The sequence below is a fragment of the Leucopleurus acutus genome, assembly GCF_964270905.1.
Source record: "Leucopleurus acutus genome assembly, contig: HAP1_SCAFFOLD_509, whole genome shotgun sequence".
In the NCBI taxonomy this organism is placed as follows: Eukaryota; Metazoa; Chordata; class Mammalia; order Artiodactyla; family Delphinidae; genus Leucopleurus; species Leucopleurus acutus.
The window spans coordinates 78,029-102,500 of NW_028138868.1; the positions used below are offsets into that span (position 1 = coordinate 78,029).

The 24,472-nt window shown below is 34.1% G+C and overlaps 1 protein-coding gene across 2 annotated transcripts in view; it reads left to right on the forward strand.

Moving 5' to 3' along the window:
- The window catches only part of LOC309978968 (uncharacterized protein), a 48,670-nt gene extending 36,861 nt beyond the window's left edge, over positions 1-11,809 (forward strand). For both annotated transcript variants that reach the window (XR_014327173.1, XR_014327180.1), the window contains one exon: positions 11,070-11,809. The gene's annotated coding sequence lies outside the window, so the exon portion shown is untranslated. The remainder of the gene's footprint in view (positions 1-11,069) is intronic.
- Positions 11,810-24,472: the final 12,663 nt, after the last annotated feature.

The following is a 24,472-nucleotide window of genomic DNA, read 5'->3' on the forward strand; positions in this document are numbered from 1 at the left end:
TGAATGGTTAAAGAAGTTGTGGCACATATATACAATGGAATATTACTCAGCCATAAAAAGAAATGAAATTGAGTTATTTGTAGTGACATGGATCAACTAGAGTGTGTCATACAGAGTGAAGTAAGTCAGAAATAGAAAAACAAGTACCATATGCTAACACATATATATGGAATCAGAAAAAAAAATGGCTCTGTTGAACCTAGGATCAGGACAGGAATAAAGACGCAGACATAGAGAATGTACTTGAGGACATGGTGGGGGGAGGTTAAGCAGGGATTAAGTGAAAGAGTGGCCTTGACATATATACACTACCAAATGTAAAATAGATAGCTAGTGGGAAGCAGCTGAATAGCACAGGGAGATCAGCTCGGTGCTTTGTAACCACCTAGAGGGCTGGGATAGGGAGGTTGGGAGGGAGGCACAAGAGGGAGGGGATATGGGGATATAGGTATACATATAGCTGATTCACTTTGTCATACAGCAGAAAGTAACACAACATTGTAAAGCAATTATACTCCAATAAAAGTGTAAAAAAAATAAAATGAAATAAAAAGTAACAAAAAAATCCTTTGAGCGGGACTAATGTTTTTACTGAAGTTTGAGTGCGTTGTTGAGAGTGGGCTTTTCAGGGAGAAGAAACATTTTTCAATGATGTCTAAGTGTCGGAAAGAGCTTTCTGCACTAGAGAAGCTTGAAGAAATATACTGTGCTTGAAGAGGCAAGAAAGTACACAAGATAAAGATGAAGAATTGGAAGGAGCTAGAATATGCAAATCTCAGATTATGTGAGGAATATACTGGTGTACCAATTACAGATTGCTTAATATAATAACTTTTACATACTTAAAAATATCTGGTGTAGGGAATTAGAATTTTACACAGTATTATTCTTAGTTACCAAGACATAGTGTAACTCAATGTTATTTGTCTAAGAAATTTATAAATAATAGTTTGGCTGCAGTGTGTAGGAGGAGAATGTACCCAAAAGGAGCCCAGGTTTCTGATGTGTATAACTGGATAGGAAAAGCAGAGGAATGGTTGTAACAAAGAAATTAAGCATTTGATTTTGAAGAAAGAAAATGAAATGTGGTATAATATTTAGTATAGAGAAAAACAGAAGAGCCTTGTGTGTTGATACAGTAGTGGTCTACTGGAAAATTCCAAGTGAAGAAACTAAAATACAATAAAGTAATAATGATTAGATTTTCTATGTATTTCTTTATAATAGCAAACATTTTTCATAAAGGCCTAGAAAATAAATATTTTAGGTTTTGAAGCCATATGGTTTCTATCTCAACTCTAGAAATCTACCGTTGTAGAATTGAAGTAGACATAGTATATAGGTAAAAGAATGAGACAAAACTCCACAGATGGATTGAAATTTAATTACGAAGTGTTATCTGAAACTCTATTTCAATAAATTTGAAAACATAATAATGATTTATGTGTAAAATAACAATCTTGATTTTAAATTAATTAGGACACCTGAATAGATCAATCACCTTAGAAAAGAGATGCAGAAAAAGATTTTGCACCTTTTTTCAACATTCATTCATAATAAAACCTTTCAACAAAGTGTAGAAGGAACTTACCTCAACACAATAGATGTTGTATATGAGAAGCCCACAGCTAATATAATAATTAATGGCAGAAAATGGAAAGCTTTTATTCTAAGATCCGTCACATGGCAAGGATGCCCACCCTTGCCAATTATATTTAACATAGTACTGGAATTTCTAGCCAGAGAAAGTAGATAAGAAAAAGGAATAAAAATCATCCAAATAAGAAAGAAAAAATAAAATAATCTCTGTTTTCAGATAATACAGTCATATCTGTAGAAAAATCTAAGGATTCAATAAAAAATCTGTTAGTATAATAAATTCAGTAAATTGCAGGGTACAAAATCACTGTACAGAAATCAGTCACATTTTCCATAGTCAGTAATACTGTATTGCATATTTAAAAGTTGCTAAGAGTAGATCTTAAAAGTTCTAATCACAAGAAAAAAATTTTTTAACTTTGTATGGTGATAGTTGTTAACTAGACTTATGGTGATGAGCTTTCTGCAATATATACAAATATCGAATTATTACATTGTACACCTGAAACTAATATAGTGTTATATGTCTATCATAACTGAAAAAATCAGTCATATTTCTACACATAAACAATAAACTGTTCAAAAAGGAAATTAAGAAAAATTTCCCATTCACAGTAACAACCAAAAGGATAAAATACTTGAGGATAAACCTAACCAAAGGGGTGAGACACAGTCAAATGGAAAGATATCCAGTGTTTGTAGATTAGAAGAATTAGTACTGTTGAAATGTTTGTACTACCCAAAGAGATCTACAGATTCAATGCAATCCCTATCAAAATCCCAATGACGCTCTTTGTAGAAATAGAAAAAACAATACCAAAATTCATATGGAACTACAAAAAACCCCAAATAGCCAAAGCAGTCTTGAGCAAGAAGTGTAAAGCTGGAAGAATCACACTTCCTGATTTCAAAATACATTACAAAGCTACAGTAATAAAAACAGTATGGGACTAGCATAAAAACAGACATGTAGAACAAAGGAACAGAGTAGAGAGGCCAGAAATAAATCCAGGTTTCTAAGGACAACTGATCTTCAACAAAGCTGCCAAGAACCCACAATGAGGAAATGATAGTTTTCTTTAATATATAATACTAATAAAGCTGAATATTAACATGCCGGAGAATGAAATTGGACACTTATACCACATACAAAAATCAACTCAAAATAGATTAAAGTACTAAATGTAAACCTGAATCTATAAAATTACAATAATAAAACATAAGGAAAAAGCTTACTGAAATGGGTCTTGGCAATGAGTTTTGGGATATGACACCAAAAGCCCAGGCAACTAAAGCAAAATAGACAAACAGGACTACATCAAACTAAAAAGTTTTGGCACAGCAAAAGAATCACCAGAATGAACTGGCAACCTAAGAATGGGAGAAAATATTGCAAATCTTATATCTGATAAGGAGCTAATATCCAAAATAGGTAAGGAACTCATACAAATCAATAGCAGAAACACAGACCAATTTAAAAAATGGACCAAGGGCCTGAATAGACCTTTGTCAAAAGAAGACATCAGAATGGCCAAAAGTTACATTAAATGCTGCTCAATGTCACTAATCAAGGAAATTTAAACCTCAATGAGTTATTACCTCATACCTGTTAGAATGACTGTCATCAAAAAAGACAAAGAATAACACGTATTGGAAGGATATGGAGAAAGAACCTTTGCCCACTGTATGTAGGAATTTAAATTCATATAGCGATTATGGAAAACAGTAAGGAGGTTTCTCAAAAGATTAAAAATGGAAGTACGTTATGATCTAGCAATCCCACTTCTACATATACAGTATATCCAAAAGAAAGGAAATCAGTATCTCAAGATGATCTGCACTCCTATGTTTGTTGCAGTATTATTCACAACAGCCAGATAAGGAAACAACCTAAATGCTCATCAATGGATGAATGGGTAAAGAAAATGTAGATATATAATAGATTATTCAGCCTTAAGAAAAGAATGAAATCCTGACACTTGTGGCAACATTGAGGAACCTGGAGGATATTATGCTAAATAAAATAATCCAGATTCAGAAAGACGAGTACTGTGTGATCTCACTTAATATGTGGAATCTAAAATAGTCATGGAACTCATGGAAACAGAGAGTATAATGGTGAGTTCCAGGAGGCAGGGTGGGAGGAGGAAAGGGGGAGATGTTGGTCAAGGGGTACCTAGTTTTAGTCATGTAAGATGAATAATTTCTAATGAACAGCAGTGTGACTATAGTTAACAATATTGTATTGTATACTTGAAATTTTCTGAGAGGGTAAATCTTAAGGGTTCATACCAGGCGCACACACACAAAAGCAAATGATAACTATGCAAGGTGATAGATATGTTAATTAGCTTAAGTGTAGTGATTATTTCACAATGTTTACATATATCAAAACAAAGCTGTACACTTTAAATATAAATAATTTTTATTTGTCAATTATGCCTTAGTAAAGCTGGAAAAAATAACAGAAAAGAAATGAGGTAAAGATATTTGGACAGTTAATTTGTCTACAAACTTTATTTTTTTTATTTGCTGTACGTGGGCCTCTCACTGTTGTGGCCTCTCCCTTTGCGGAGCACAGGCTCCGGACGCGCAGGCTCAGTGGCCACGGCTCACGGGCCCAGCCGCTCCGCGGCATGTGGGATCTCCCCGGACCAGGGCACGAACCCGTGTCCCCTGCATCGGCAGGCAGACTCTCAACCACTGGGCCACCAGGGAAGCCCCGTCTACAACCTTTAAATGATAAATAACTTTTATGATATTGAACCCATTTCAGTCATGAAATAAGATGTAAAACTTTTTTATTCATTTTGTAAAATAAAAATATAGCAACATAAAAAGATTAATGTTAAAGCCCAGTTCTATATCAAATGTAATTGATATGTTTATATATACAATATAAATAATATAATAAACAGTGTTCTGAAAGCATAATGTTATGATAAACTAGAATATATTGCAAGACTGAAAATTTAGCTCAATAACAGTAATCCTATCAATACATCTCATAAAATAAAACATTAATATTTTCTCTAATATCCAGGCAAATTTCTTGGTATCATTTGAAATTTGTTTTTAATAAAATCTCCAAGCAAAATGGAAATTGTAATCAAAATCATTTATCAAATTTTAATAGCAAGCAACACTTTAGATAACAGGTCTCTAAATCGTCAACATGGAGAAACCAGGATTAAGACAGAGAAGGATAGCATCCACATTATTATGCAATATTATTATAAATTTTCAGTTACAACCAATAAGATAACATGAAATAATCTTTATAAATTTTAAAAATGAAGAGACAAAATATATCTTTTTGATGATGTATTTTTGTACCTACCAAAAACTAAGAGACAAGTCAATTCTTAAAAAAAACTATTAAGGGATCTAGGAAAATTGAAGGGATGTAAAATATAATTTATAATTAGGTCTTTCCTATTAGAAGTAGTAATAGGATTTTTTAATAATCCATTCAACACAGTAGAAAATCTGTGATACTTTGTAATAAACTTAAAGGGAAAGTACCCAACTTTTATGAAGAAAGTAATACAGTTTTATTGAAGGACATAAAACAAGACCAGAACAAAGGGAAGGAATGTACCGTATTGTTTGATGGAAACATAACATGTTTATGAAATCGTCTATTTTTCCAAAATTATATTAAAATTCAATGTGATTCCAATTTAAAATCAATTTTTAGTGTTATGCTGTGACCTTTATGCCAATGTGAAAGTTTTCCTTGTTTGTTTGTTTACAAACTTGGAACTATTTATTGATTGTGAGGAGAAACTTATGTACAAACAAGGCATGAGGAGAAGGGGGAAACTGTCCAGTGCTGGCAAAGGAAGTGGGGGCTGGAGAGTGGGCCTGACAATACACCAAGAATCAGGAGAAGTTTTCTGAAAACTAGCTCAACTCCTAAACATGCTTCATGGGGACTAGGCTTCGGGACACAGTCCATGTGGAAGGGGACAGACAAGGTTGGTTCTAGAAGCCAAGAAGTTTAACTCCAGTGGAGTCCCTTCAGTGGAGCCTGATCCACTGTTGTAGGGACATAACCCCCTCCGAGATCTACTTTCAATCATAGCTCCCTCTGTAATTTTATTACAAGGAGCCTCCAGTCTTTGAGCCCGGGATGTTGGCGGTGGGTCAGAGCACCTTAACTAGCCACCAAAATTATTCAGAGAATGGTTATGTGAGAATCTTCTAGATTTTAATGTGTAATATAGCATAAAACAAATAACAAACCAAACTCAGAATCTACAGAGAAAATATCCAATCATAATGAGGATAAAGAAAGACAAAATCAGGAAAACTGAAGCTGAGAGAATTTCTGGCCAGTAGAATGGTATTAAAGGAAATACTAAAGGATGTTTTTCAGGCTGAAGGGAAACACCGCCCATTGGAACTCATGTATAGACGAAATGAAAACAGAAATTGTTGTTATTTAAAAAAAAAAAAACAGCATTTTTCCTGCTCTTAATTTAGTTGAAGAACAACTATCTGTATTAAGCCAAAATAATTACAGTATATGGTATAACTGTCCCAGGCAATACAAAATAAATAAATAGTGAGAAAAGAAATCAGTGAAATAAAAAAAACTACTCAACATAAATACAATTAATAGAGACAAAAGTTGTTTTTCCTGAAAAAAGTTAATAAAATTGATAGACTCCTAACATGACTATTTAAGAAAAGGGAGAGACGGTGAATGTGATTACCAATATTAGGACGTAAAAGTATTTATTACCACAATCGTGAAGGATTGGAAGAAGAAGGCAACCCAGGGCTTGTGTTGAACTAGAAATCAGAGTGGGGTTTGAGAAAAATCAAGTACTGACATTTCTGGTAAGACATTGATGGTGAAGTTATCCTTAGATTTGGCAACGTGGGGTTTGGTGGGGTCCTCCAAAGACCACTTTTAATAGAGCAAGAGGAGCGATGCCAAACTGTAGTTGATTAGTTGAGTAGTGTTTAGGTGATCCTTTGGAAAAAAAATTGTATGCAGATAGTTCCTTCAATAAGTTTGGCTGTGGAGTAGAAGAAAATACAGTCTACCTGGAAAGGAACATATAGTCAATATGAATTGTTTCCTTCTTTCTTTCTTTTAATCTTTTTTATTTAAAAGTAAACTAATGTTTACACAACAACAAGGAAATTGGCCAGCAGAACAAAAGAACATTAGTTCCCCTGCTCTGTAAAAGATATTTGGAGATAAATGACATCAGTTGTTTTTATTGTCTGAAAACCTTGCTGCAAAGAACCAATAATCTTGGTTAAATGTAAAAATATAATGTTTTTTTTTTGTGTGTGTTCACCTTCCTTTCAATAATAAGAAGACTCTTAAGGATTTATAATTGTAGCTTATTGAATGTAACATTCACAGTGGAACTGATGGCCAGTTAGTCAAGGATCTGTTGAATTAAGTAAAACTGCAACTTACATGCTGTAAACAAAATGAAAGGGGAAAAAGCAGCATTAATTAAGAGAAAAAGATTTTAAAATCTTGTAGGCAACTGACCTCTGCTTCAGATGAATGCATTTATGTACACACAGATACATTTAAGTTTAGTAAATGTATCTTGAATTCCATGGATAAAATGGCCCAAAGTCTATAATTATGTTGTTCATTGTGTTAGGCAATTATTGTCAATTTTAATGCTTTGCCACTGTATCATGCCTTAGGCAAATACTCTCCATGTTCATGAATATTGGAGAGAGCAAGTCATAAATCTGTAAACTGAACATAAGCATCTTTCAAGCTGTCGGGCCTCTTGCAGTGCTTGCAAAGCTTAACATATTTTAATCTGTGCAGTGCTGTTATTATTTGCTGTCTTCCGTCTTTCTGTCCATCTTCCTGCCTCCTGTCTATCCATCAGTCCATCATTTTTTCCAATTAAGGGCAAGCTCGATGACAGACATGACAGGCACTCATTCTCCAATGCCACAGATTCTAAGTAGAAGTAATTACTGTGTATGAAGCAGAAGCTGTGCACCAGTGTTGCTACCACAGGTTCCTATGACAGTCAACTTGTTGAGTAATAGGCATGGGTATGAAGGGTGGGGAATACTGAATGCATTCTCAGCAAAGATTATGACAATCCTTTTCTATTTTTACCAAGTGAAAGTGAAATTTACGTTTCTCTGAATTGATAATTGAGGAGCTCATTTGATAATGGATACTGGGATACTCTGAATAAGGCAGCCCTGGAGGGGAAGAGTTTTGGAAAAATGCTACACATTTTATGTACAGAAATATCCTTGACTTTCTCTTGTTATAGGACTTGTCATTAGAAATAAGGAAACTGTAACTTGCAGCTAAGCCATGATAATATCTATTTATTCAGCCATAAGTAAATTATGTATAAAATATTAGACACATAATTTGTATGTATCACCACATATGATTTGTCTATATTTAGTAAACTCAGAAGGTATTTTTCTGTTTGTAACCCTATTATAGAAGATGTACATGTAAACCAATGTAGTAATCCTTGGCTCTTAAAAATAAAAATAGTGAGTTGGGTATCTGGTTAGAAATGCAAGTTTTCTGAGAGTCAAAAGAAAAATACATCCAAATTATATTTACTAATAAAATTATATCAGAGTAGACTGCAGGCAATCATTTTACTTGGTCTGGTGTGATATAATTTGAAATGTAATTTTTGTAAAGAAGCAGGAGATGCCACTTTTTACAGTGATATAATACCCAATGACAAGATTGTTGTCTGTAATATAATGTACCCAATTAAGGGGGCCTGGGATTTGCTTGGGGGAAACGACTGGTTCTGTGTTTGAGGCAGGAAATGCATAAGATGAATCTAACACATATTAAAACACCAGAAAAATTGGCTACTCCAAACTAATGGGGTCATGTCAAGAGGACCCAAGAGTCAGTCAGCTTGAATAGAATCTTTAAGCCAATGATAAGATAGTTAAAAAAAAATTTTTTAATGACCTCACAGTTGATTAAAACTCTAAATGTAGAAAATGAGTTCATAGATATAGTGACAAAAAGAAGAAAAAAGTAACATATCAAAATGATAAAAGCATTAGAGTTTGCTTAAACATCAACTAATTACTCTCAAAATAGATAATGGTAAGGAAATACACATTTTACTATCTTTATGGTAGGAACTGTATTTTAGATAGTCAAATAGCTCTGAGGGTCACTGTTCTTAAAAATGAATTCTATCTCAAAAATGGAGAAGAAATGATCAAATTTAAATAACTTTTTGCAATCTATATTGAAATAATGGATTTAGGCAACAGTCATGATGGCTCTTACCATTGTACTAAGGTGGAATGCTAATGGGAAGAATTATAAAGAAGGAGTTATGTCATGACTGGAATGCAGTAATCAATCTTAGTATCAGAAGCAGGTTACCATGAAGGTAACTAAGCTTCAGCTTCAGGTCCCCTTATTTGCATATGTCACTTCCAAGCTCTGGGAGGGGCCAGAACAGTGTATGATGTTTGAAGAAATTAGTTAGGTTTTATGAATTTTAATTTTTGTGTCTGTAATTTCTCTACTATTCTAACTAAACATTTATATTTGTCACCTTTTTTGTAATTCTGTAGCCTTTTTGTTAAAGAAGAGACTTCAAATTGTAAAAGTTTCAGGCCTTAACTAATCTAGACTTATTCCTGATTAGAATCACTAGTCCTGAGACAAACAAACATACTATGCTTCTCCATGTTATGCAATTGAATCACCCAAAATTATGTACACAGTATTCTTTTTTTAAAAATAATTATTTATTTATTTTTGGCTGTGTTGAGTCTTCATTTCTGTGCGAGGGCTTTCTCCAGTTGCAACAAGCAGGGGCCACTCTTCATCGCGGTGTGTGCGCCTCTCACTATCGCAGCCTCTCTTGTTGTGGAGCACAGGCTCCAGATGCGCAGGCTCAGTAGTTGTGGCTCACGGGCCTAGTTGCTCCGCAGCATGTGGGATCTTCCCAGACCAGAGCTCAAACCCGTGTCCCCTGCATTGGCAGGCAGATTCTCAACCACTGCACCACCAGGGAAGCCCTACACAGTATTCTTGACAAAATTTTTGAAGTTTAATATATTCAAACCTTTATATCTAACTAAAATATTCAGAAAATATGGAGAACAGGGAAAAAGTTAAACTACCTCATGAGGAAGCAATCAATAAAATCCAAAATTTGGAGTGTAGTATAGAATAATTGCCTACATTTCTTTAAAATTTTAATAGAATTGAAAAAAAATTAAAATGGAGGATTTTGCATGATTTTTAAAAATTCTGATGTTATCAAAAACTGTGAAAATACATTTTTTAGAAGGTAAAGGAAATTGATTATAAATTGAATATTATTACATGACATTAATAAATAATTAAATTTGTAACAAGTGCTAATGTAATTGTGTTTATGTAATAAATATTTTTATTACTATTTTTGAGATTCATATTAACTTTAAAGTTGTTTGGTTTAAAGAACAAATATTAGGGGATAGATTTAAAACATGTTTTTTTTTTAAAGCTACATGATGAGTTCATAAGATTTATTGACCTTTATTCTTTTATAAGTATTTGAAAATTTTTATAATTTAAAAATATTTGTTAAATTTCCCCATAAACACTCTGTTTACTTACACCATGACCAAGTGGGATTTATTCCTGGAACGCAAGGGTGGTTCAGCATATGAAAATCAATCAATGTAATATTCATACATCACATTAGCAGAAAAAACCAAACCAAACCAGAACAAAACACATGATCATCTCAATGGATTAAGAAAGAGCATTTGACAAAATTTAACACATTTCATGATAAAGACACTCTAAAAACTAGGAATAGAAGGAAATCACCTCAACATAATAAAGGCCGTATATGAAAAACTCATAGCTAACTTCATACTCAATGATAAAAGATGGAAAACTTTTTCTCTTAATATCAAGAACAAAAGAAGAATGTTCTTCTTCAACACTTATATTCAACATAGTCCTGGAAGTCAACCTGGGCAGTTAGACAAGAAACAGAAATTTAAACATTCCAAATCAGAAAGGAAGAATTAATCTTATCTCTGTTCACAGATGACATGACATTATATGTAGAAAACCAAAACAATTACACCCCCAAAAAGAGAAAAAACGGAACTAATAAATGAACTCAGCAAAGTTATAGGATACAAAATCAACAATGAAAATTAGTTGCATTTCTGTATGCTAATGATGAACAATCAAAAAGGAAATTAAGAAAACCATTCAATTTACAATAGCGTCAAAAAGAATAAAATACTTAGGAATAAACTTAACCAAGTAGAAAAAATATTTACACTGAAATTAGAGAAACAAATTTTAAAAAGACACAAATAAATGGCGAGATGTCCCATATTCATTGATTGGGATATTCAATATTGTTAAAATGTCAACACTACCCAGAGTAAACTACAGATTCAATGCAATACCGATTAAAATCACAATGATTTTTTTTTTTTTTTTGCAGAAATAGAAAAACCCATCCTAATGTTAACATGGAATTTAAAGGGACCTCAAGTAGTCAACTGGTTTTTGACAAGGATGCCAAGACTATTCAATGGGGAAAGAAACATCTTTTCAACAAGTGGTTTTGGGAGAAGTAGATGATATACATGCATTAAGAAAGGAAGTTATGCTCTTAACATATATAAAAGTTAACTGAAAATGGATCAAAGACCTAAATGTAAAAGCTAAAACTATCAAACTCTTAGAAGAAAACGTGGCAAAATTTCATGACATTGGATTTGATCATGCTTTATTGGATATGACACTGAAAGCTCAGGCAGCAAGAGAAAAAATAGATAAGTTGGACTTCATCAAAATTTAAAACTTTTGTGCATCCAAGGACACTATCAACAGAGTGAAGATGTAATCTACAGAATAGGAGAAAATATTTGCAAATCATATACTGCATAAGGGATTGATACCAAAAATACCAAAAGATGTCCTACACCTCAGCAATAAAAAGACAGGGCAGTCCAATTAAATATAAGGGAATTGAGTGGACATTTCTCCAAAGAGGTTGTATGGGTAGTGCATGAGCATATGAGAGGATACTAAATATCACTAATCTTTAGGGAAATTCAGACTGAGAGCAGGATGGCATGTCACCTCACACACTTGGGATGGCTGTTGTTGAAACAAAACACAATGGCAGGTGTTGGCAAAGATATGCAGAAATTGGAGCCCTTGTGCTTTGCTGATGGGAATATGAAATGGTGCAGTGGATCTGGAGGACTGTCTAGTCCTCAAAAATTGTACACCGATTGCCATGTCATCCAGCAGTTCCACTTCTGGGTATATACCCAAAAGAGTTTGGAGTAGGGACTTGAACAGCCACTTGTACACCTATGTTTTGGCAGCATTTTTAACAGTAGCCAGGAGGTGGGGGTAACCTAGGTGTCTATCCAAGGAAGAAATGATAAACAGAATATAGTTTATGCATACTGTTGACTATTGTTCAGACTTGAAAGAGAAGGAAATCCTGGCATATGCTACAGCAAGGATGAACTTTGAAGATGTTATGCTAGAAGAAGTAGGCCAGTCACAGAAGGATAAATGTTGCAACATCCCACTTGTGAGGGAATAGCTAGGGTGCTCAGGTTCATGGAGACAGATACTGTTACTTGGGGCTGTGGGGAGGAGGAAATTGGGAGTTGGTATCTAATGGGTATAGAATTTCAGTTGGGGAGCATGGAGAGGTTCTAGAGATGGATGGTGGTGATGGTTGCGCAGCAATGTGGGTACGCTTAATGCCACAGAGCTGAAGTGAAAAGAATTGTGGATTTTGCCACGATAGAAAAAAATGAAAAAGTATTAATGAAATAATATTTAATTAAAAATACACAAGATATATAAAAATAATGTGTTTACCAAAAGGCATGCATAACTTCATATTTATCCTTTCACAGTTACAAACTCAACCTTTCTCAGTAATGTCTGGTGGTAAATATGGATTGATGCTTTTCACACTCATTAATCAATAATGTAGACTCCTGTGGGGACCTCCTTGAATTTTCATGTGTACAGTATTACATCAGAAACAAGCACTACTGAAAGAAAAAATGAGGAAGAAACAAAAATAAAATCTTTATCATCTGTCATGTATGCACTTACACTGGTAGCCAGCAAATTTTTCTTTAAAACTCCAAAGAGTAAATATTTTAGACTTTTCAGACCATACAGAGTTTTTTGTAACTACATAATTCTTCTGTTGTTGTATAAAGGCAGCCATAAACAATACATAAAGGAGTGGGCATGGCTGATTCCAAGAAAACTTTACCTACAGGAACAGTCATGGGCCAGCCCTGGGTAATTTGCTGACTGTAATCTTTACCATGTAGTAGTTTGATTGCCAAGAGCTCCAGCTTTTCTTTGTGCACTCAGCTGAAGCTAATGGCTAGAATAAATTTAACATAGGTATGCCTGTGAAGTGCACTGGGAGGCCTCCTCAATAATTGTAGCACTTATGATTGGTGTTGGAATCATCCCAGGTTTATTCCTCTTCCATTATCTTTAATTTAAGAATTGCCATGTGATTTGCTTTGGCCAGTGAAATGTGAACAGAGTATTATGTGGATTTCCAACTGGAAAAATTGAAATACAGGTGCAACTTGCCATCTAACCTTTTGCCTACTGCAGTGGTTGTAGAATTACGTGTCCAGAATGAGTCTGTATCACCCTAGATTCCTGAGTGACAGTTATAAGCAGAAAGCCACTGCAGTACCACAATAGATATGCTTAATTGGCAAGAAATAAATTGTGACTGTGTTAATCCAGTGAGATTTTGTGATTGTAAATTATCACATCATAATTTAATCCATCCTGCTTGATAGTACACTATTTGATTAATAATTGTGTAATTTTAAATTTTCATTCATTGTAAATCATGATTTGCCAATATCTGAAGCAGCGATTAAAGGAGTTTTATGTGAAAGGGCATCGACAGACTTGTATCTGCATTGTAATTAGGGATTACAATGCATATTTTATAGTGCTGAAGAATTCTGGAAATCTATGTCTTTCTGAAGCTGACCTAAGCATTATGACATAGGCTCTTTTAGCTCACATCCCATATTTGATGTTTATTTGGAGTACCATAAATCTATATCAGTGCAATTTTTATAACTTCTGTTAAATCTTGACTATCAGTATGAAAATTAGGGATTACAATGAATATTTTATAATGCTGATTTTAATACTGAGGCATGTCAAAATAAAGTGATTTTCCTTTACACATAGAAGAAAATAAAGATGTCAGTCACATTCCTTCCCTCTGCCTACTGAGAAAGCTCATCCCAATTATAAAACATCATGCTTTTTATTACAGCTCTGTTTAACTGTATTTAAATAGAAAAACTCTAATGTATAAATTGATAAACATAACATGAATTCTAAAAATCAGGATCAAAGAATAAGTTGTATTGTGCATATTGCTAATTCATATAGTTCATTTCATTATAATGTATACCTGACTTTATAATATTGGACTTATAACCCTTTATCATGAACATTTTAAAAATAAAATCCAAATATCTACAGCATGCCAGTTGGGTCTCTGAATTTTATGTACCTGATCATTCTGATACACAGCATTTGTCACCTTAGTTTAATGTGCAAAAAGCGCTGAGAGCATCTTATTCCATATTCCTTGCCACAGGTATAGACAAATGATGACAAGCTGTGAATCTAAAAACTGTCTTTAACGGTCTATTAGAACAGGTTGAATATTGAGAGTGAAAACATTTACTGATAAAATTTCTAACTCATGCCGCATTGGGGAATGGATGACAGAGGGAACGGACTCCTGGCAATCAGCACACACTAGAGAAAACATAAACACGGAATGTCTTTGCAACCTTTGTCACCTCCTATTTGCTTTACATTTGTCACTGGTTTTAGTGAATAGGAGCTGGGTTCCAAGAAATCTCTGCAGGTTTCTTCAACTTCTCTCATCTCTGAGCTTCTGCAACCAACACGTCTGCTTGAACCCATCAGCTGTGGTAAGTGTACATTTAGAGTCTTAAGGGAATCTGCAACTTGAGTGCAGGCAGCACCAAAGTAAAGATCCTACATGGCTTTAATACATTTATACATTTTTAAAATCCCATTTTAGGTAAATTTGTCCCTGAGATCAGTGTATGTGAAATCTCAAGTAAAGCCTTAAACATGTGCTTGAGACACTGGTGTTTCACAGACTTCAAAGGCAACAGATGTGACAATCCAGGGTGAGTCATTCAGTGCCAATTTAGTCAGAGACTGGGAATATCAATGATGTTATGCTTTAATTCGAGTAAATATATTATCTGATTTATTTTTTCTTAGCAAAGTGTCTATTCATTAATTTTTTACAGCGCTTTTATATAGTTTACTTTGGCTTTCATTTTACAGCCTCCACTCAGTTCCACAGCTACTTAGGTCAACACCATTTTCCCCAAAACTTCTTAAGTGAAGTTATTTCCTACTTTTAATACAGTTAGATGTTTTGTCACATTCTGTGTTCCATTGTGGATTCTCCAGAATATCTAAATGAATGTTTTTTTTAAATTATGTATATTAACGTTCACTCTTCGTGCTATAAATTTCTGTGGGTTTTAACAGATGCACAGTATCATGTATCCACCACTACAGTATCATACAGGGTAGTTTCACTACCCTAAACAATCCTCTGTATTTCACCTATTTAACACTTCTCAGTCCCCAAGCACCTGGCAACCACTGACTTTTTAAAATTATCTCTATAGATTTGCCTTTTCCAGAGTGTCATACAATTTTTCATGATTCTTTTCAGACTGGCTCCTTTCACTTAGCAATATGCATCTATAATTTATCCATATCTTTTCATGTTTGGTACCACATTTCTTCTCATGGAATGATATCTCATTGTTGGGATGTACCACAACTGTTTATTCACACCTGTTAAAAGGAGATCTTGGTTGCCTCTGATTTTTGACAATTATGAGTAAAGCTGCTATAAATATTTGCATGAAGGTGTCTTTTAGGATCTTTATATTTGATTTTCTATAGTTTGAAAATGATACACCTACATGTAATCTTTTGATATTTATTCTGTTGGATGTTCTCTGAGCTTCCTGGATCTGATTTGGTGACTGACACTAATTTGGGGGAAATTCTCAGTCATTATTGTTTAAAATATTTCTTCTGTTATTTTCAGTTGTCTCCTTGTGGTATTCTTATACGTGTATGTTACACCTTTTGTAGTTGTCCCACAGACCTTGGATATTCTAGAGATTCTTCTGTCATGTCTAGTCTACCAATAATCCCATCAAAGGCTTTCTTCCCATCTCTGTTGCAGTGTTTTGCATTTCTAGTGTTTCTTTTGGGTTCTTTCTTAGGATTTCCATCTCTCTGTTGACATTATCCATCTGTTTTTGCATGCTGTTTATCCATTAAAGCTCTTAACATATTAATTATAGTTCTTTCAAAATCCTGGTATGATCATTCCCAATCCCTGCGATGTGTGGTTCCTTCTATCTCTTGTGTTTTCTTTGCCTTTTACTATGCCTTGTAATTTTTCTTGACAGCCAGATTTGAACAAAGAACTGCTGTAACCAGGCCGTTAGTAATGTGGTGGTAAGGTGTGGGGGGAGGGGAAGTGTTCTATAATTCTGTAATCTCTAATAACTAGCTCTCAGTTGTTTAGTGGGCCAGTGCCCCTGGAGCTTCACGAGTGTTTTTCAGTTTTTGTCTCTCTCCTTAGGTGAATGAGGATGGCTCAAGTGGGCTAGAGCTGTGTATTCCCCCTCTCCTATGTGGAAGGCTACAGCTGACTAGAGTTGGGTATTTCCCTTCTCCCAGGTGAGCTAGGCTCTGCTAATATCGCAGCCAATTAGACTCCGGTTAATTAATTTCTCCTGAGCGCTGGCCTTGTTAAGTAGAACAGCCTGCTCTCTGGCATATTTCAAAATGGTTCCTCTTCCCTTCCTGCTGCTGACAGCACAAGGGGATTTTTCTCTGACACTTACTGTGAGAATCCAGTTGAGCTCCTGGAGGTAAAACTCACTAGAGTGTGGGAGCCCCACTATGACTGGGCTCCCCTGGAGTTTTTAACCGTCAGGATTGTCCACAATGAGCCTCCAGCAATTAGACAATTCCAGTTCAGGTTTTCCTGCTCCGGCACTGGTTCCCTTGCCAGTTTCTGCCCGCCAGACTCTGCTCAGGTGAGTCATGACTCTCTGTATTCACTTGTCTGACTTTCCAGTCCTGGAGACAGCAGTTTGCACTGTGTCCTCCCCCTCTGTTATGAATTCAAGAAGAGTTGTTGATTTTCCAGTCTGTTCAGCGTTTTACTGGTTGTTAGGACAGAGTGGTGACTTCCAAGCTTCTTTCATGTAGATCAAAAACCTGAAGTCTGCAGGGGTTTTGTGAATATGTTTTAAAGTAAGTTGAGTAAACATCTAGGAGCATGACTGCTGGATTGTGTGGTAAGAGTATGTTTACCTTTGTAAGCAACTGCCAACTGTCTTCCAAAGTGGCTGAACCTTTTGCATTCTCACCGTCAGTGAATGAGAGTTCCTGTTGCTCTGCATCCATGTCAGCAATTGGTATTGTTAAAATTTTGGATTTAAAATCTTTCTAATGGTTGTGTAGTGATATCTCTTTGTTGTTTTAATTTGCAGTTCCCTAATGACAAATAATTTTCAGCATATTCCTGTTTATTTGCCATCTGTATGTCCTTTTTGGTGAGGTATCCAGATATTTTGCCTTAATTTTTTTTTTATTGTTGAGTTTTAAAATTTCTTTCTGTATTTTGCATACAATACCTTTATCAGACATGGGTTTTCCAAATAGCTTATCCCAATCTATGGCTTGTCTTTCTATTCCCTTAAAAGTTTACTTCAGAGCTTAGAAATTTTTAATTTTAAAAATCCAACCTACCAAGTTTTTCTTTCATGGAATGTGCTTTTGGTATTGCATCTAAAAATGTGTCACCAAGTTCAAAGTCACATAGATTGTTCCTTACTTTACTTTCATACTGGTACACTTCAGCATCTTCTTATTTGCAAACTTCCTTTTTAAGCATTGCAATTCAGTAAAAGCCCCCAAACCTGAAGATTTTTAACCTCCTAATTATCTAATCTTTAATTATTGGTTTTTCAGTCTGAACATGATGTAATCAAAATATAAAGGACTTTCTACCACAATAGTTCTATGTTTTTAAACACACTTAAGTTGTTTATAAAGCTTCTCTTCAAAGGCTTAAATATTGATATTTGAGGAGAGGTAGCAAAGAGAAAATTCACACTGCCATGTGGGAACTTTTATTTCATTATTTTGCTGTTCTAGTTTCCCATTAGTAAATTTCACTTTGGTAAATTTTTAAAACCACCACTTATTTTCTTTTCGAGTTTTATTAAGAAATAATTGACATATATTGCTGTATAAGTTTAAGGCACACAGCATGATGGTCTGAGTTACATGTATTCTGAAATGATTATCACAGTGGTTTCAGCTGATATCCATCATCTCATAGCTACAATAAAAAGAAAAGAAATAAGAAAAACATATTCTCATTGTGATAAGAACTCTTATAATTTACTCTTTTAACAACTCTCTGATATATCATACAGCAGTGTTAACTGCTATTAATTTTTTAATAAACATCTCTGTTAATTGAGATAAAGTTTAACACATTCCTGGACACAAGGTGCTGACACAACTTGGAATCCATGTGTCTTTTACATTGACTCTCATTTCCAAAGGAATTTAACATATGAAAATTCTTATACATTTTGGGTTTGATGTTTTTTAATACATTATAGACAAATAGACATAATAGATAAGTTTTGATAAAAATTGAAGAATCAAAGAAACCAGTGTATTCAGTACCCTAGAAACCTCAAACCCAAAGGAAATAGTAAACATGATCACAAAAGGAAATAATATGGAAGGAAAGCATAGGCTTTTATAAGTTGTCCTAGAATCATCTTCTCTTACATTATAACTTTAATGACTTTAAACTCATTTAATCTACATGTATTTAGTCAGCTTTTTTCAGTGATTATAGAACAATCTCTTAAATGATTTATGATTAAAATTGACTAATCTGGACAGGAAATTCTCTTTATATAATAAAAAAGTTCCATGTGAAATACTCTATTTAAATTAAGAGGAACAATTATGGAAAATTCCTACCATGTAGTGACCTGGCACAATGAAAGTACTCAAATATGTTTGCTGAATAAGTTATAAAATGATAATAAAAAGTTAGCAGAGCAAAAACAGATGAATAAATTAAATCTACATTTTTGAGCCTAGATTGACAAGATTATTAATATTTGCTTAATATCATTAGGTACTTGCTGTGTTTTGAGCTTTATTCTAACTATTTTACATTAATTACTCCTCCCAACACCCTTTTGAGATAGTTGTACTTTATAAGAGCTTTGCCACTTCTAATAAATGTTTGCTTTCTATTTGATTCATATGTATTTCTAAATTTGACTACAAGCTTATCCATATTGAAGATACTCATACCCATTGCACTGAATTAAAGGATTTGGGTGGCTAATCAAGGACAAGACATATGCTAGGGGGTGGCAGTAGCACACAAGGAGCTGCATTGTGGGCAGCACTTGGACAGGATGCATGTGAGGGGAGATCCCTCACAGCAGGAGACCTCTTAGACACAGCAGCCTAGGTCCACCATCCATAAAGGGGAGAGGACAAATAAATGACTGGGGAAGAGAGCTGGAGAGGAGGCTTAAGTGTCTAGGTGATGCCTGGGTCAGAGAGCTTTCAAAGCCAGCAGGGACTTGGGATCTTTAAAGGGCCATGGTTTACCTTATTTATGGCTAGTAGATGTTGGGTGCAGTTTCTTGGGGTTTGCAGAGAAGACTGGCTTCTAAATGACTAAAAATATGCCTATTGGGGCTATATTTAAAGCAATTGGATGTGTAAGAATTTGAGTTTAGCACCAGTAGGCTTTTGAGCTAACAGTCTAGACTGCTGTGATGAAGTAAAAACATGGGGGCCACAGTAAACAGGGAACATCTTTGGCTCATTTGTATAACACCTATAAAGTAATATCTATTCATTCTTAAATATACAAAATAAAAAAAGCATACAAAAAAAGCATACATATTGCCGATTTTAAGTTGCTTGGGGTATATGTGTGTGTATATACATAGAAATATATATATTGCATGAGCTGTATTTTCAAGCACACGCACACACACACATGCACACATAAACCCTAAAACTATTAAATATATGAAAAAAGCTTTCTACATGCACTATCAAGTTTTCCTTAGGGGATTTTTTCCTTGTGTCTTTAGGGTTTAGGCAGTGGTATTAGGCAACTAGGGATGTCATAACAAAATGCCACAGAGTGGATGACTTAAACAACAGAAATGTATTTTCTCACTGTTCTGGAGGCTAGAGGTCAAGGTGATGGCAAGTTTGGCTTCTCCCTGAGACCTCTCTCCTTGGCTTCCTGCCTTCTGTGTCTTCATATGACCTTTTATTTGGTTTCTCTTCTTCTAATAAGAACACCAGTCTTATTGGATTAGGGCCCCATCCTTATGATCTCATTTAACCTTAATTACCTCCGTAAAGTCCCTAGTTCCAAATGCAGGCACATTGGATGTTAGGACATCAATGTGTGGATTTAGGGGAGACATAATTCCATCTATAAGTACACTGTACCTCTGGATTGCAATTTTGTATGATATATGTATTTAGATATAGAGCCAATAATATATGCCCTGCACGATTTCACTATTTTAATTGCATGTGTATTATATACCACATTTTTATTTAAACTTGGACAAGAATTGCAGGTTCATTTGGCTTATGAAATTCAGTTCATTTATAACCTGTTTCACACAGCACTTCAGAACAGAAAATTAACTTTCTTAGCTGAATAAAACCAAAATGGAAACAAAATTTTAGTTCCTAAAAGAACTTTGTAAATGATTTTGTATTGCACATTTCATTTAATTTATTCCAACCAGGATTAAAATATGTTAAATACTCTTTTTTGTTGTGAAGATATTCACAACTATGAAATGAAGTGGCCATTGTATTCTTAAGAGCTCAACATAATTAAGACTATACTTTATTGAGATCAACCAATTCCATTAAAATATCACTAGAAATGAATAAATTGAAAGGATCCTCAGCGAAATGAGAAGGAATGATTATGAGTTCCTGAAATTTGAGCTCTATGAAGGCAGCATTTTGTTGCTGTGGTTTTGTTCATCTATACAAATAGGAGCAAAATCTGGTAGCATTACATTGAAAAATAACTCTATATTAAGTTTATACTTCCCCACAAATATTTGGCAATGTTTAACATTGTATCTTCATGCCAGGAATTTTTCTAGGACTAAGGAATAGATCTCTTAATAAAATAAACTCCCTGCCCTCATAGAACTTCATTCTAGCATAGAGACAGAAAATAATCAAACACTTCCTTTAATTTGGGTTTCCCCTTTAGAGCTAGCCAGTGACCCTGACAGAAGTTTTTAAGTATTCAATGTATAAAAGTATATCTATAATCTCTGAACTGTAAAGTTCACATACAATAATTGTACCTACAGTTGCTACATTTCAGGGCACTATCATGTTGACCTACTCTATATGACTAAACTAATCAGCAATACAGTTCAGTTGTAGTTTTTAAATGTACTAGTGGTGAACAGAGGACCAAAATGCAAGATGTCATATAAAAGAGTGGTAAAGAAATGAGTTTTTTGCTCTGTTTGACTCAGTTTTCTGCTGCATACTTACTATGATATGAGACAATGTATTCTATCTCTACAAAACTCAGGTGTTTCCTTTGTGAAATGAGAGAAATAATTAAAGGATGGCTCTTAGTATTATAGAAGATAATATGTGCATTGTACTTAACATGATACCTGGTATGTAAGATTCATTGAAATTCATGGTAGCTATTACTATTGCTAAAATGCAGATGTGTTGAAGGGGGCAAAAAGATGAGCTTTTTTTTCCATTTGGAGCAAGTTTCTTAGATTTCACAACATGGATTAATTATTTTTAAACCAAACATTCCATTAGATATGGGAAATTTCCCATGAGTACTATTATGAAGTAATCACCCTAGAAAACTGATAACTTAATCTTAGCTCTTTATGTTCAGAAAAAAAATTGAGACTACTTTGATGTATTGTTTGTGGGGAGGTTTTTAGTAATTTCAGTTTTCTTGATACATTTGTATTCTCCATATTTTATATGTGTTATTTTTGAAAAGTAAGAATGTAATTGGAGTGGCAGTTTACAGATGAGCAAGGAAAGGAGGCAGTTAAAATAAAAGTTCTTCAATAGTAAAACCTTTATAGTGGAAAAACTGGACAAACACTACCTCAGCCAGGTGGTCAAGGTCAACATCAACAGTGCTAAGTCATGTTCATAATATGTACCCTTGATATGACATGAAAGTGTCACTTTACTTCTATAGTTTTCCTTCCCCAAATTCCCAAACTCCAGTCTAATGAGAAAACATCAGTCAACTCTCAATTTAGGAATATTCTACAAAATACCTGAACAGTTTTCAAATCTGTCAAGGTCTCCAAAATATACAAACAGCTCACATAGCTCAATATCAAAAAAGAAAAAAAAAACCAATCAAAAAATGGGCAGAAGACCTAAATAAAAATTTCTCCAAAGAAGACATACAGATGGCCAAAAGGTGCATGAAAAAATGTTCAACATTGCTAATTATCAGAGAAATGCAAATCAAAACTACAATGAGGTATCACCTCACACCAGTCAGGATGGCCATCATCAAAAATTCTACAAACAATAAATGCTGGAGAGGGTATGGAGAAAAAGGAACCATTCTACACTCTTGTTTGGAATGTAAATTGGTACAGCCACTATGGAGAACAGTATGGAGGTTTCTTAAAAAACTAAAACTGGAGTTACCATATGAGCCTGCAATCCCACTCCTGGGCATATATCCAGAGTAAACTATAATTCAAAAAGAAACAAGCACCCCGATGTTCATTGTAGAGCTATTTACAGTAATCAAGACATGGGAGCAATCTAATGTCCACTGACAGATGAATGGATAAAGAAGATATGGTATATGTACAATGGAATATTACTCAGCCATAAAAAGAATGAAATAACACCATTTGCAGCAACATGGATGGATTAAATATCATCATACTTAGTGAAGTAAGCCAGACAGAGAAAGACAGTTATCATATGATATTGTTTATATGTGGAATCTGAAAAACAAAGATACAATTGAGCTTATTTACAAATGAGAAATAGACGTAGAAAACAAATTTATGGTTACCAAAGGGGAAAGGTGAGGAAGAGGAATAAATTAGGAGGTTGGGATTAACATATACATAGTTATATATTTTATATATAAAATAGATAACCAACAAAGACCTAGTGTATAGCACAGGGAACTATACTCAATATTTTGTAATAACCTATATGGCCAAAGAATCTGAATATATATATATATATATATATATATATATATATATATATATATAAACTTCAGTTTATGTACATATATAAACTGAATCACTGTTCAGATACTGAAACTAACATGACATTGTAAATCAACTACACTTCAATAAAATTTTTAAAAAATAAACTTTCAGGGTCATCAAAAGTCAATAAAAGTATGATAATCTGTCACAGCTAAGAGGAGCCTAAGGTGACATTACAACTAAATGTAATGCGGTATCCTCAGTGAGTTCCTGGAAGAGAGAAAAGACATTAAGTAAAAATTAAGCAAATCTGAATAAAGTTTGGAACTTGTTAATAATTATTTAATAATTAACAATTTGGGTTCATTAATTGTGACAAGTGTACCATATTAATTACGATGCTTTGATAGAGGCTACTGAATATGAACTATTTGGGAACTTTCTGTACCAACGTCACAATTTTTCTGTAAATCTAAAACTGTTCTAAAAAATAAAGTTTATTAATAAATATATAATCAAAAAAAGTTTTAATTCACATAGTTTGGATAGTTCAATGACAAATTGGTGGTATTCAAAGAAGAAGTCTTGGAAATAAACACAAAATTAAAAGTCTACTTACAAAATGGATGGAACTATACATGTATTTTTTCTTTGTAAAAATATCAAAATTTTGGAAATATTTACACAGTCAAAATAAAGGCAAAAGAAAATAAAAGTAAAAGCAGAAGACTTTTAAGTCATATCAAATGGATACTGTTGTCTACACTTGGCCAAAATTTTGCATCAAAATTAGTATTTTTATCTTGTGATTTTCTAAATATGTAACAACTGGTAGAACTCAGACCTGGCAAATGAGAGCAGACAGTAGTAAAGAGTGCTCATAACTATATAACACCTAAATATTAGAGTGGTATTTCTAAAACAGAATGTCAGCTCAGCCCAAAGACAAAACGTTTAGATTGAGTACCTGAAGTCTTGCTATGTTACACAATGGGAAGAAAATTATGTTACAAAAACAGATACAATGCAAGTTTCCCAGACCAGATAATCTCAACAACTGTAAAGCCCTAAATCTATACCAGCCATAAACCTAAAGGAAGGAAGGAAGGAAGGAGGGAGGGAGGGGCATTACAGCTCTTCCTGGCCTCACTGCCTCGCTTGCTGTCACTTGGGACTCCCCTTGCTCTTTGACTATGAAATTTGGTATATACATCTCCTCCTTTGGATAGCTTCCTATGCATCCTTCAAGACCTGCTCAAAAATCACTTTTGCCAAGAAGTCTTTCATGAAACTACCAGAAAGAGTTAGCTGCCCCTCATCTGAGTCCCCATAGTATTGTGTTCATTTTGTCACTCCTTCAACAAACACTTAGCAATTACCTACTGTATTCCAGGCCTGTATTTGTATCTCTGTACCATCATTTCCTGAACTCTAT